Source organism: Phyllobates terribilis, unplaced genomic scaffold (genome assembly GCF_046119375.1).
Source record: "Phyllobates terribilis strain yellow unplaced genomic scaffold, ASM4611937v1 Scaffold_5__5_contigs__length_657084704, whole genome shotgun sequence".
Classification (NCBI taxonomy): Eukaryota; Metazoa; Chordata; class Amphibia; order Anura; family Dendrobatidae; genus Phyllobates; species Phyllobates terribilis.
The window spans coordinates 655,085,141-655,099,063 of record NW_027362765.1 but is presented as its reverse complement, the minus strand read 5'-3'; the positions used below and the strand labels follow the sequence as shown (position 1 = coordinate 655,099,063).

General features: G+C 45.5%; 5 non-coding genes and 1 pseudogene across 5 annotated transcripts; all 6 read right to left on the bottom strand.

The window, feature by feature from the left end:
- Positions 1-1,916: 1,916 nt before the first annotated feature.
- LOC141149142 (U2 spliceosomal RNA) lies at positions 1,917-2,107 on the bottom strand. Its single transcript, XR_012245451.1, has one exon. It is a non-coding gene; the product is annotated as a U2 spliceosomal RNA (small nuclear RNA).
- A 1,115-nt stretch (positions 2,108-3,222) lies between these two features.
- On the bottom strand, positions 3,223-3,413 carry LOC141149141 (U2 spliceosomal RNA). The gene has a single exon (XR_012245450.1). It is a non-coding gene; the product is annotated as a U2 spliceosomal RNA (small nuclear RNA).
- A 1,115-nt stretch (positions 3,414-4,528) lies between these two features.
- Positions 4,529-4,719, bottom strand: LOC141149139 (U2 spliceosomal RNA). Its single transcript, XR_012245449.1, has one exon. It is a non-coding gene; the product is annotated as a U2 spliceosomal RNA (small nuclear RNA).
- A 1,115-nt stretch (positions 4,720-5,834) lies between these two features.
- On the bottom strand, positions 5,835-6,010 carry LOC141150755 (U2 spliceosomal RNA; annotated as a pseudogene).
- A 6,231-nt stretch (positions 6,011-12,241) lies between these two features.
- Positions 12,242-12,432, bottom strand: LOC141149138 (U2 spliceosomal RNA). The gene has a single exon (XR_012245448.1). It is a non-coding gene; the product is annotated as a U2 spliceosomal RNA (small nuclear RNA).
- A 1,115-nt stretch (positions 12,433-13,547) lies between these two features.
- On the bottom strand, positions 13,548-13,738 carry LOC141274401 (U2 spliceosomal RNA). The gene has a single exon (XR_012322678.1). It is a non-coding gene; the product is annotated as a U2 spliceosomal RNA (small nuclear RNA).
- Positions 13,739-13,923: the final 185 nt, after the last annotated feature.

The following is a 13,923-nucleotide window of genomic DNA, read 5'->3' as shown; positions in this document are numbered from 1 at the left end:
GTAGGTCAATCCGGGTGGCAAGGGTTATTAGATCATCGAGAGAGATAGGAATGTCCCGACCAGCAAGTTCATCTTTAATACGACCGGACAGACCCTCCCAGAAGACGGATACCAGAGCGTCGTTATCCCAGGCCAGCTCCGAGGCAAGGGTGCGGAACCGTATGGCATATTGGCCCACGGTGAGACCCTCCTGACGGAGGCGTAGCAGAGAGGATGCGGATGAGGTCTTCCGTCCGGGTTCGTCGAAGACTTTCCGGAAAGCCGAGAGAAAAGCAGGCAAGTTGGACACCAGGGGGTCTCCTCTCTCCCATAGAGGATTTAGCCAGGCCAGGGCCTCCCCGGTGAGATGGGACATGATAAAGGCAATTTTGGCCCGGTCGGAATTAAACTGATGGGACAAAAGTTCAAAGTGCAGGGTGCACTGATTTATGAAGCCCCGAGCCTGGACGGGGTCGCCTCCGAAGCGAGGAGGTGCAGAAAGCCGGGGTCCGGGGTAGGATACCATAGTATTAGTGGGCAGCGGAGCTGCCGGATTGCAAGATATGGCACTGGCGGAGGTTGTTGGTGGATCAGACAGGGTGTTCAGGCGAGTATTAACATTCCGCAGATGACCCAGGATGGCCTCCTGTTGGGACTTCTGACGGGACAGTTCAAGACAGAGGTCCGAGAGCGAGGGAGCTTGGGTGCCACCGGGTTCCATGGCCCGAGCAAACTGTAACGGGTCCGGGAGGCGGAACCTCTGAGCTATTATACAAGGGGGCGGCCCTTGTAAGGGAGCGGGTGGCAGTCTCTGGGTGAACGGACAGGGAGTTACGGCAAGTGATCAGGGCAGTCTCTGGGTAACGGGTAGGTACGACCTGTGATGGCAGAGCCTCCGGGTAGGCTAGCAGGCAGATGGTAGATGTGTGCTCCCAGGTGAGCAAGCCAGAGTCTCTGGAATAGCAGGTGGTCACGGCACGTGACGGCGGAACCTCCGGGCTGGCAAGTAGGCAGGTAACGGAGATGCGCTCCCAGGTGAGCGGGCAAGAGTCTCTGAGATAGCTGGTGGTCACAGCACGTGACAACGGAGCCTCCGGGCTGGCAAGCAGGCAGATAACGGAGAAGCGCTCCCAGGTGAGCGGGCAAGCTGGTCCATAGACAGACTGACCGGAGTAGTAAGGCAGACCGTCGGACCTCAGGCAAGCAGGCAGGTAGCTGATATGCGCTCCCAGGTGAGCGGGCAGGCTGGTCCTTTAGACAGACTGACAGGAGTAGTAAGGCAGACCGTCGGACCTCAGACTAGCAGACAGGTAACAAGTATTCAGGCAGGAATCAGGCAGGTAACTAGCAGGAAACTGGCAGGAAACTGGCAGGTAACTGGCAGATAACTGGCAACGGGACCTGAGGGCTGAAGCACAGGTGAGACACAGGTGCAAACAACATTGCTCGGGCACCTCCATTTTGGAGGAGGTGCCTTATATATGATGAAGTCCTCCGGCCATTGGCCGGGGACTCCTTAGGACGGCGCGCGCGGTCCCTTTAAGAGGAGGGGAGCGCGCGCGCGCGCCCTAAGCACAGGGGCCGGGAAGGAGCGCGCGCTGAGAGCAGAGCGGGAGGAGGACGCCGGGAAGGAGCGCGCGCTGACAGCAGAGCGGGGAGAGGACGCCGGGCACGGAGCAGAGCGGTGAGGGGAGCAGCGTCCCTGCCAGCAGAGGGCAGGGACGCCAGCGCTACACATTACATGGCAATGCAATGCACAGTTGCTGAAGTTGAACCAAAATGAGCTTGTAATCTGGCTTCTGCAACTTTGAACATGAAAAATCCAATGAGGAGAAGAAAAGCAAAGCCAAAGAGTCCATCCCAAAATCCGACAAACAAGCAAAATGAACAAAAAACATTGAATTCAATTCTTTCTGATTTTAGAAACTGCATTAAAGAAGGGGTGCACCGGTCCTGGAGATACTGCAATACCAGGTCAATGCGTGGAGTGGACAGAGCAAGCTCTTTTTCCATCTCCCTGTTCTAAAAATCCATTTAATATATGGTCCCCAGATAGGGGACGTATCAGATATTAAACTGATAAGAACAGATACTACACTTGATCTTAGCCAAAAGGCCGAGAAGCGATAACCAGAATTGGTTTCAAACTACGGAGCCACCCAAGGATCCTGAAAAGTCCATTTGTGGAGATGAGCTCCTGGACTCCCGTTAAGAAGACATGTTGTCAACCTCTAGATCCCTTACATGCCTGCACTTTTCGGCTTGCTGCTGCTGCAATCCACGCGTTTTAGATCTGCATAACTCCACCTCTTTAAACACAGCACCTTCACCCCCTGCTGTTCCCACCCGCCTCAACACCGTTGGAAGGGAGGAGAACCAATTAAGGCGGGGGGTGGGGTGGAACGAGCAGCTGTCTACCCTTAGCAGGAGGGCTCCTGATTACATACCTCTCCTGCTGCTGCTGCTGCTGGCTGTCCAGCAGCAGACTGAAGGTGGCTGCTGCTGTGCACAGGTATATAAAGGCTCAGAGCCTATTATGACACGCGCAGCCAGCGTTCCATTGCCACATTCCATCTACTGCAGGCAGGATACCTGGCTGGCTGAATGTCGCTGAGAAGCTCACAGAGACCGCCATAAGCAACAGTTTAACAGAATGCCACAGACTAATCAACCAAACTTTTTGGGTTGGGTTCTCTTTTATAGTCTGCAGGCATTAAATGAAAGAAGTCAGTGTTCCAGCAGAAGGAGACAACGTTTCAGAAAAGGCATTGTAGCAAACCAAAAAAGAAATTTTAAGCGCAGCAGAGTAACCAGCGCACATACCTGTTAGCTCAGGTGAGTTTAAAAGGCTGCTGTTGATAACAAGGGCATTTGCTAAATAGATGGTGTGTGTGCAACAATATACTGAAAGGTCAATTATATTGTGCAGCTTATCTCACCACCTGTAGTTATTTAGGTGAAAGCTCCAAAATGCTTGCCTAATATGTCTGTTTATCCAAAAGGAAGTAAAAAGGGAGAGCTAGAAAGATAGCATTGCATCACATTACATGGCAATGCAATGCACAGTTGCTGAAGTTGAACCAAAATGAGCTTGTAATCTGGCTTCTGCAACTTTGAACATGAAAAATCCAATGAGGAGAAGAAAAGCAAAGCCAAAGAGTCCATCCCAAAATCCGACAAACAAGCAAAATGAACAAAAAACATTGAATTCAATTCTTTCTGATTTTAGAAACTGCATTAAAGAAGGGGTGCACCGGTCCTGGAGATACTGCAATACCAGGTCAATGCGTGGAGTGGACAGAGCAAGCTCTTTTTCCATCTCCCTGTTCTAAAAATCCATTTAATATATGGTCCCCAGATAGGGGACGTATCAGATATTAAACTGATAAGAACAGATACTACACTTGATCTTAGCCAAAAGGCCGAGAAGCGATAACCAGAATTGGTTTCAAACTACGGAGCCACCCAAGGATCCTGAAAAGTCCATTTGTGGAGATGAGCTCCTGGACTCCCGTTAAGAAGACATGTTGTCAACCTCTAGATCCCTTACATGCCTGCACTTTTCGGCTTGCTGCTGCTGCAATCCACGCGTTTTAGATCTGCATAACTCCACCTCTTTAAACACAGCACCTTCACCCCCTGCTGTTCCCACCCGCCTCAACACCGTTGGAAGGGAGGAGAACCAATTAAGGCGGGGGGTGGGGTGGAACGAGCAGCTGTCTACCCTTAGCAGGAGGGCTCCTGATTACATACCTCTCCTGCTGCTGCTGCTGCTGGCTGTCCAGCAGCAGACTGAAGGTGGCTGCTGCTGTGCACAGGTATATAAAGGCTCAGAGCCTATTATGACACGCGCAGCCAGCGTTCCATTGCCACATTCCATCTACTGCAGGCAGGATACCTGGCTGGCTGAATGTCGCTGAGAAGCTCACAGAGACCGCCATAAGCAACAGTTTAACAGAATGCCACAGACTAATCAACCAAACTTTTTGGGTTGGGTTCTCTTTTATAGTCTGCAGGCATTAAATGAAAGAAGTCAGTGTTCCAGCAGAAGGAGACAACGTTTCAGAAAAGGCATTGTAGCAAACCAAAAAAGAAATTTTAAGCGCAGCAGAGTAACCAGCGCACATACCTGTTAGCTCAGGTGAGTTTAAAAGGCTGCTGTTGATAACAAGGGCATTTGCTAAATAGATGGTGTGTGTGCAACAATATACTGAAAGGTCAATTATATTGTGCAGCTTATCTCACCACCTGTAGTTATTTAGGTGAAAGCTCCAAAATGCTTGCCTAATATGTCTGTTTATCCAAAAGGAAGTAAAAAGGGAGAGCTAGAAAGATAGCATTGCATCACATTACATGGCAATGCAATGCACAGTTGCTGAAGTTGAACCAAAATGAGCTTGTAATCTGGCTTCTGCAACTTTGAACATGAAAAATCCAATGAGGAGAAGAAAAGCAAAGCCAAAGAGTCCATCCCAAAATCCGACAAACAAGCAAAATGAACAAAAAACATTGAATTCAATTCTTTCTGATTTTAGAAACTGCATTAAAGAAGGGGTGCACCGGTCCTGGAGATACTGCAATACCAGGTCAATGCGTGGAGTGGACAGAGCAAGCTCTTTTTCCATCTCCCTGTTCTAAAAATCCATTTAATATATGGTCCCCAGATAGGGGACGTATCAGATATTAAACTGATAAGAACAGATACTACACTTGATCTTAGCCAAAAGGCCGAGAAGCGATAACCAGAATTGGTTTCAAACTACGGAGCCACCCAAGGATCCTGAAAAGTCCATTTGTGGAGATGAGCTCCTGGACTCCCGTTAAGAAGACATGTTGTCAACCTCTAGATCCCTTACATGCCTGCACTTTTCGGCTTGCTGCTGCTGCAATCCACGCGTTTTAGATCTGCATAACTCCACCTCTTTAAACACAGCACCTTCACCCCCTGCTGTTCCCACCCGCCTCAACACCGTTGGAAGGGAGGAGAACCAATTAAGGCGGGGGGTGGGGTGGAACGAGCAGCTGTCTACCCTTAGCAGGAGGGCTCCTGATTACATACCTCTCCTGCTGCTGCTGCTGCTGGCTGTCCAGCAGCAGACTGAAGGTGGCTGCTGCTGTGCACAGGTATATAAAGGCTCAGAGCCTATTATGACACGCGCAGCCAGCGTTCCATTGCCACATTCCATCTACTGCAGGCAGGATACCTGGCTGGCTGAATGTCGCTGAGAAGCTCACAAAGACCGCCATAAGCAACAGTTTAACAGAATGCCACAGACTAATCAACCAAACTTTTTGGGTTGGGTTCTCTTTTATAGTCTGCAGGCATTAAATGAAAGAAGTCAGTGTTCCAGCAGAAGGAGACAACGTTTCAGAAAAGGCATTGTAGCAAACCAAAAAAGAAATTTTAAGCGCAGCAGAGTAACCAGCGCACATACCTGTTAGCTCAGGTGAGTTTAAAAGGCTGCTGTTGATAACAAGGGCATTTGCTAAATAGATGGTGTGTGTGCAACAATATACTGAAAGGTCAATTATATTGTGCAGCTTATCTCACCACCTGTAGTTATTTAGGTGAAAGCTCCAAAATGCTTGCCTAATATGTCTGTTTATCCAAAAGGAAGTAAAAAGGGAGAGCTAGAAAGATAGCATTGCATCACATTACATGGCAATGCAATGCACAGTTGCTGAAGTTGAACCAAAATGAGCTTGTAATCTGGCTTCTGCAACTTTGAACATGAAAAATCCAATGAGGAGAAGAAAAGCAAAGCCAAAGAGTCCATCCCAAAATCCGACAAACAAGCAAAATGAACAAAAAACATTGAATTCAATTCTTTCTGATTTTAGAAACTGCATTAAAGAAGGGGTGCACCGGTCCTGGAGATACTGCAATACCAGGTCAATGCGTGGAGTGGACAGAACAAGCTCTTTTTCCATCTCTTTGTTCTAAAAATCCATTTAATATATGGTCCCCAGATAGGGGACGTATCAGATATTAAACTGATAAGAACAGATTTTGCGTTTATATTTAAAATATCGTAGTCTTTATCTTTTCTTCAGAGCTTTAAAATAACATCTTCCATAGGTGATAGTTCCATATACTCAGGGCTCTTTTCTTTCCAAGCTTCTTCATATCCATTAGGTAGTACATATAAATTTCACTTAATGCCAGTCTTATACAATCCTTGACTTCTATATAGTCTCTTTTAAACAACAATATGTTTCTGGTCTTCCATAGAGCACTTTTAACACAACTCAAAGTGCACCATAAAACTCTCTCTTTTTCTTTCGTCATGTTTGGTAAAATCCCATATAAAACCACTTCATGGCTTAAAAAATTAAGACCAGATAAAAATTTTAAAAGCTCACCACAGTCTTTCCACACTTGCTGTGCAAAATCACAATTCCAAATAAGGTGCATAGTAGTCTCATCATTATTGCACTGATGCCTCGGGCAGGTTTGTATAGTGCTAAGTCTTCTTTTATACTGGAAATCACGAGTCGGTAAACATTCCTGCACAATCATCCAAGCTAAGTCTTTATGTTGATTCATCAGGTAAGGTGCATTTGTTAAATTCCATATTTTAGTGACTCTGCTATATGAATAATGGCTTATGGGCGTCAAAGTTTCTTTCTTTTTTAATTGCTGCAGCAGCTTCCTTGCATTCTTCAATGTCTCCATCTCAAAAGAATCTAGGCCATATAATCTGATAACTTTCTCCAGGATGGCATATTGTTGTGGAGGTGATAACAACACTGGGCTTGTTAAAGAAATGGATATCCACTTTCGCCTCCTAAAAATGTGGCCAGCTGCATATCTTAAAAAATGTGCCCAAGGGCTTGAAGCAAACATATATTTAAAACAGAGGCTAAAAAACTTGGAGTATAAAAACAGTTTGACGTTGGGAACATCCTTACCACCAAGGTGGTGCATCTTGTACATTGTTTCTCTCTTCACCTTTTCGAACTTAGAGTTCCACACAAATTCAAACAGCATTCTCTGTAATCTTCTCGCTGTAAGGTCACTTGGGGGATAAACATAACTGAGATATAACATGACAGGAAGCAGAAGGGCCTTAATAATTAAAACTTTACCTTCGATTGTTAATTTTCTTAATTTCCAAAAGTCAATCTTCTTTTGTATTTTGTCCCTTACTCCATCCCAGCTCTTCATTCCATCATTCTGTCGATCAAAAATCACGCCCAGAATTTTAATCTTCTCTGACTGCATCGGGAGATCAGGGATGGACACATCCGCCCAATTGCCACGGACAAAACAATCACATTTCTCAATGTTTAACTTAAAACCTGAGGCTTCACAAAAAAAATTGGTCGTTCTTATAGCTCTCCTGAGAGCGGCAGGTGATGAACAAAAAATAGTAATATCATCCATGTAGCCCATTACCTTCACATCTCTTCCATGTCCTCCAGGGATAGGGACACCTTTAATCACTTTATCCTCTCGTAGCATAGATAAAAGAGGCTCTATTGCACATATAAATAGCACTGGGGACAAAGGGCAGCCTTGCTTCACACCTGAATGCAAAAACACTTCATTAGACAAAAATCCATTGATTAAAATTTTACTAAAAGAGTTCTTATATAAAAGTGCCACTTGCTTGATAAAAATTTCAGGGAAGCCCATTTTTTTTAAAACCAACCATAAAAAACAATGAGAGACACGATCAAAAGCCTTTTGAAAATCCAACGATAAAATTGCTAAGTCTTGCTTCCTGGATTGCTGGTACCATATGACATCGCGGATGGTATTGAGATGCTCCGCAACTCCTCTTCCTGGCACCCCACATACCTGGTCTTCATAAATAACTTTGGATAAAACTTTTTTAAAACGGTTCACTAAAATTTTGGACATCAACTTGTAATCAACATTCAACAGTGTGATTGGTCTCCAGTTTGCCAGATGGGATTTTGCTCCTTTTTTAAAAATCAGGGAGACCAGACCACTTCTCCAAGATATAGGCAGGATATCACACTTAAAAGCTTCTTTGATTACTAAAAACAAGTCGGGTTTTAAAAAATTCCAAAATTCACGATAAAATTCAACAGGCAAACCGTCAGAACCAGGGGTTTTCCCATAGGAAAAACTTTTGATAGCAGCATCTACTTCCGACAAGGTGACTTCAGTGCATAACAATTCTTGGTCTTCGCGGCTCAGACTATTTTTTAATGAATTAAGGGCATCTTCAGTAAAAGACTGGTCTATAGTTTTCTCATTAAAAAGCTGCTGATAAAACTGGTGAGCTTGGTTGAGCATACCTTCAGTTGTAGTTTCACCCTCTAATTCTGTTATCATTTCCTTAGCAGCAACTACTTTTTTAAAAAAAAATCTTGAGCACTTTTCATTTTTCTCCATCACTTCAATTTTTGAGTTATAAATTATTTCCTTACCCTTCGACTCTATACTCTTTTTAATTTCTTTTTTTGTTGCTTCAATTAAATCGTCCATTTCAAGTCCCACATCTCTTAGTTGATAACAGGTCTGCAATTTAGTAATAAGCCTTTTATGCCAAGCGGACTTTTCTCTTGCATTGGCTATGCTGACCTTGATAAAAAAACTTTTTATCTTCATCTTGCTGTATTCCCACCATTCTAGCAGAGTTAAAAATTTTTGTTGTTTTGTTCTTAAATAATTAAAAAACGCTTTAAAATCTGTTCTTACCTTAGGATCTTGTAACAATGTTGTATTTAGCCTCCAAACTCCTCTTGCCTTGACAAGCCCAGGTAATTCTAACTCTGATAGCAACATCTTATGATCTGAAAAAATGTTTGGGATTAAGACAACAGATTTGACATTCACATATTGGGACATGAAAATAAAATCAATACGAGATTTAGAAGAAGAGTTCTCCCAAGTATAACCGGGATCATTACTACGGATCTCTTTCCAGGAGTCTCTAAGAAAAAAATCAGTTAACAAATCCTTTAGTTGTTTCTCTGTTTTGTCTTTTTTAGGAACGGTGGAACTCCCGCTTCTCCCTTCACCAGGCAAGACACAATTGAAATCCCCACAGAACATCAGAGGCGATGAACCAGGTAGGTAATATTGCACATCTTCAAACAACTGATGTCTCTCTTCCTTCACCGGAGAAGCATAAATGTTCAAAAGTCTAAAGTCCACACCTTTAAAACTAATATTTAAGAAAAGAGCACGTCCAGAAGAAATGTCCACAAAAGAGTTGATTTTAAAGTCATGCGACCTAAACAGCACTCCAATGCCAGAGGAACGATTTTCATTATCTCCGGACCAGATAGAGGGCCCATGAGGCCAATCTTTTCTTAAATCTGCATAATTCATATCAAAGTCAATGTTACATTCTTGCAAACAAAAGACATCACAGTCCACTGTTGACAGGTAGGAAAACAAAGCAGCCCTTCTTGTAGAGCCCCTTATACTCCTCACATTGAGCGAGGCTACTTTAATTGATGAGGTCATGATAGGTTAGTTCAGGTCACACTACTGTCAGAATCAGACATAAAGCCCACCGATGTTAACGGGCTCTGCACTTCTGAGTCCGAAAAAGAAATGTTTATAGGGTCTGAAGGCCTTGGCTCCTCAGGAGGGGCAGCGGGAGCCATTGGCTTGTATTGCAGAAGACTTGGTTTTAATGGACACTTCTTGGAAGTCTCCCTGGCCACATTCTCATCAGACCTATCATCTGTTTTCCTTTTCCTACGAGTTTCCAGCTCCATTGCTTCTTCCTCCGAGCTAAATGTCCCGATTTCAGCAGAGGGACTCCCCTCCACCACCATATCACCCGGATCAGAATCAGCAGCCCAGTCCTTAGATGAAGCTTCCCTCCTCTCAGGACGGACAGGTTTCTCAGCTGGAGGTTTCTGCATAGACGTGGGCTTATGCGCAGCAGGAATAGGAGAACTGGCAGGTTTTCCCTGTGCAGCAGGCACTGAAGTGCTTGTGGACCCGCCTACAGGGGGTTGTGTTCGCACAGTAGATACAGGAGCACCGGTGGGACCCCCCTTAGCAGCAGGAGCAGGAGGGTTGGTTGGCTTCCTCTGTGCAGCAGGTGCAGACGTACCACCTGATGTACTAGCAGGCTTGGTCTGTGGAGCAGGTACTGGAGAGCTAGAAGACTGCCCCCGCGCTGTAGACGCACCCGCAGGAGCAGGAACAGCAGAGGGTTGCCTCTGCCCCCCGGGAGCAGATGGAGGCACACGGGCAGGTTGCTTTGCCAGCGTTTCAGCATAGGTTTCCGCCTTTTTCTTCAAAGGACACTCCCGGAAGGAGTGACCTGGGACCCGGCAGATGTTGCACACCATCTCATTGGTACAGTCCATTGTGGCATGTCCATGCTTGTAGCACTTCTTACAGATTGCCACCTCCTCCTTGCAGTTCTCATAAGTGTGACCGAAACACATGCATTTCCGGCAGAAGAGGGGCATGTCCGGGTAGAAGAGGCGCCCCCGCTCCCTACCGATCAGGAAACTTGACGGAGGATGACGCTGACCACCAATGCCATTTGGATCTTCACAAAATTTAACAAAAAATTTATGCTTTCCCGTCCAGAGGTTTTCCTCATTCATGACCTTGTGGGAATACCGCAGTTCTGGGAAATAGTTTTGAAGAAAGCAAATAATATTAACTAAGGGAACATGAGGGTTGCTCATCTGAACCACGAGCGGCTTCTCTCCACCGGAGTAAAGGATGACAAAGGTGAGTCCTTTAAGATCCTCATCTGAAAGGTGCAGGTGAATCTGGCGGAAGAGGTTCTGGCACGCATACTCCGACTCCAGAGTCAAAGTGAAGGAACCGGGGCGATCTTGAAGGGCCAGGATGTCTTCCCTCTTTACTCCTAGGATCTCCAGCAGCACTCTCCTCACGAAAAACTTCAAGGTCATCTTCTCCTTGGATGCATCGTCCACTTCGATCTTGAAAGAGTTCTTGATGCGAAGGTCACCAGCTCTGGCATAGCGCACTGCGGCCGCTACTGCTGATGCCATCTTCAAAAGGTAGATAGGGTCGATCGCCTTCTTGGTTTCTTTGCGTATCTGCCCCCTAAAGCAGCATGAGGCTTAAGACGGCTTTTACACCGCCGATGCCTCAAGGCCAAGGGCACGATTGGCTTAGAATCCTTCTGGCAAGATGTGGTATCTTAGCCAAAAGGCCGAGAAGCGATAACCAGAATTGGTTTCAAACTACGGAGCCACCCAAGGATCCTGAAAAGTCCATTTGTGGAGATGAGCTCCTGGACTCCCGTTAAGAAGACATGTTGTCAACCTCTAGATCCCTTACATGCCTGCACTTTTCGGCTTGCTGCTGCTGCAATCCACGCGTATTAGATCTGCATAACTCCACCTCTTTAAACACAGCACCTTCACCCCCTGCTGTTCCCACCCGCCTCAACACCGTTGGAAGGGAGGAGAACCAATTAAGGCGGGGGGTGGGGTGGAACGAGCAGCTGTCTACCCTTAGCAGGAGGGCTCCTGATTACATACCTCTCCTGCTGCTGCGGCTGCTGGCTGTCCAGCAGCAGACTGAAGGTGGCTGCTGCTGTGCACAGGTATATAAAGGCTCAGAGCCTATTATGACACGCGCAGCCAGCGTTCCATTGCCACATTCCATCTACTGCAGGCAGGATACCTGGCTGGCTGAATGTCGCTGAGAAGCTCACAGAGACCGCCATAAGCAACAGTTTAACAGAATGCCACAGACTAATCAACCAAACTTTTTGGGTTGGGTTCTCTTTTATAGTCTGCAGGCATTAAATGAAAGAAGTCAGTGTTCCAGCAGAAGGAGACAACGTTTCAGAAAAGGCATTGTAGCAAACCAAAAAAGAAATTTTAAGCGCAGCAGAGTAACCAGCGCACATACCTGTTAGCTCAGGTGAGTTTAAAAGGCTGCTGTTGATAACAAGGGCATTTGCTAAATAGATGGTGTGTGTGCAACAATATACTGAAAGGTCAATTATATTGTGCAGCTTATCTCACCACCTGTAGTTATTTAGGTGAAAGCTCCAAAATGCTTGCCTAATATGTCTGTTTATCCAAAAGGAAGTAAAAAGGGAGAGCTAGAAAGATAGCATTGCATCACATTACATGGCAATGCAATGCACAGTTGCTGAAGTTGAACCAAAATGAGCTTGTAATCTGGCTTCTGCAACTTTGAACATGAAAAATCCAATGAGGAGAAGAAAAGCAAAGCCAAAGAGTCCATCCCAAAATCCGACAAACAAGCAAAATGAACAAAAAACATTGAATTCAATTCTTTCTGATTTTAGAAACTGCATTAAAGAAGGGGTGCACCGGTCCTGGAGATACTGCAATACCAGGTCAATGCGTGGAGTGGACAGAGCAAGCTCTTTTTCCATCTCCCTGTTCTAAAAATCCATTTAATATATGGTCCCCAGATAGGGGACGTATCAGATATTAAACTGATAAGAACAGATACTACACTTGATCTTAGCCAAAAGGCCGAGAAGCGATAACCAGAATTGGTTTCAAACTACGGAGCCACCCAAGGATCCTGAAAAGTCCATTTGTGGAGATGAGCTCCTGGACTCCCGTTAAGAAGACATGTTGTCAACCTCTAGATCCCTTACATGCCTGCACTTTTCGGCTTGCTGCTGCTGCAATCCACGCGTTTTAGATCTGCATAACTCCACCTCTTTAAACACAGCACCTTCACCCCCTGCTGTTCCCACCCGCCTCAACACCGTTGGAAGGGAGGAGAACCAATTAAGGCGGGGGGTGGGGTGGAACGAGCAGCTGTCTACCCTTAGCAGGAGGGCTCCTGATTACATACCTCTCCTGCTGCTGCTGCTGCTGGCTGTCCAGCAGCAGACTGAAGGTGGCTGCTGCTGTGCACAGGTATATAAAGGCTCAGAGCCTATTATGACACGCGCAGCCAGCGTTCCATTGCCACATTCCATCTACTGCAGGCAGGATACCTGGCTGGCTGAATGTCGCTGAGAAGCTCACAGAGACCGCCATAAGCAACAGTTTAACAGAATGCCACAGACTAATCAACCAAACTTTGTGGGTTGGGTTCTCTTTTATAGTCTGCAGGCATTAAGTGAAAGAAGTCAGTGTTCGAGCAGAAGGAGACAACGTTTCAGAAAAGGCATTGTAGCAAACCAAAAAAGAAATTTTAAGCGCAGCAGAGTAACCAGGGCACATACCTGTTAGCTCAGGTGAGTTTAAAAGGCTGCTGTTGATAACAAGGGCATTTGCTAAATAGATGGTGTGTGTGCAACAATATACTGAAAGGTCAATTATATTGTGCAGCTTATCTCACCACCTGTAGTTATTTAGGTGAAAGCTCCAAAATGCTTGCCTAATATGTCTGTTTATCCAAAAGGAAGTAAAAAGGGAGAGCTAGAAAGATAGCATTGCATCACATTACATGGCAATGCAATGCACAGTTGCTGAAGTTGAACCAAAATGAGCTTGTAATCTGGCTTCTGCAACTTTGAACATGAAAAATCCAATGAGGAGAAGAAAAGCAAAGCCAAAGAGTCCATCCCAAAATCCGACAAACAAGCAAAATGAACAAAAAACATTGAATTCAATTCTTTCTGATTTAAGAAACTGCATTAAAGAAGGGGTGCACCGGTCCTGGAGATACTGCAATACCAGGTCAATGCGTGGAGTAGACAGAGCAAGCTCTTTTTCCATCTCCCTGTTCTAAAAATCCATTTAATATATGGTCCCCAGATAGGGGACGTATCAGATATTAAACTGATAAGAACAGATACTACACTTGATCTTAGCCAAAAGGCCGAGAAGCGATAACCAGAATTGGTTTCAAACTACGGAGCCACCCAAGGATCCTGAAAAGTCCATTTGTGGAGATGAGCTCCTGGACTCCCGTTAAGAAGACATGTTGTCAACCTCTAGATCCCTTACATGCCTGCACTTTTCGGCTTGCTGCTGCTGCAATCCACGCGTTTTAGATCTGCATAACTCCACCTCTTT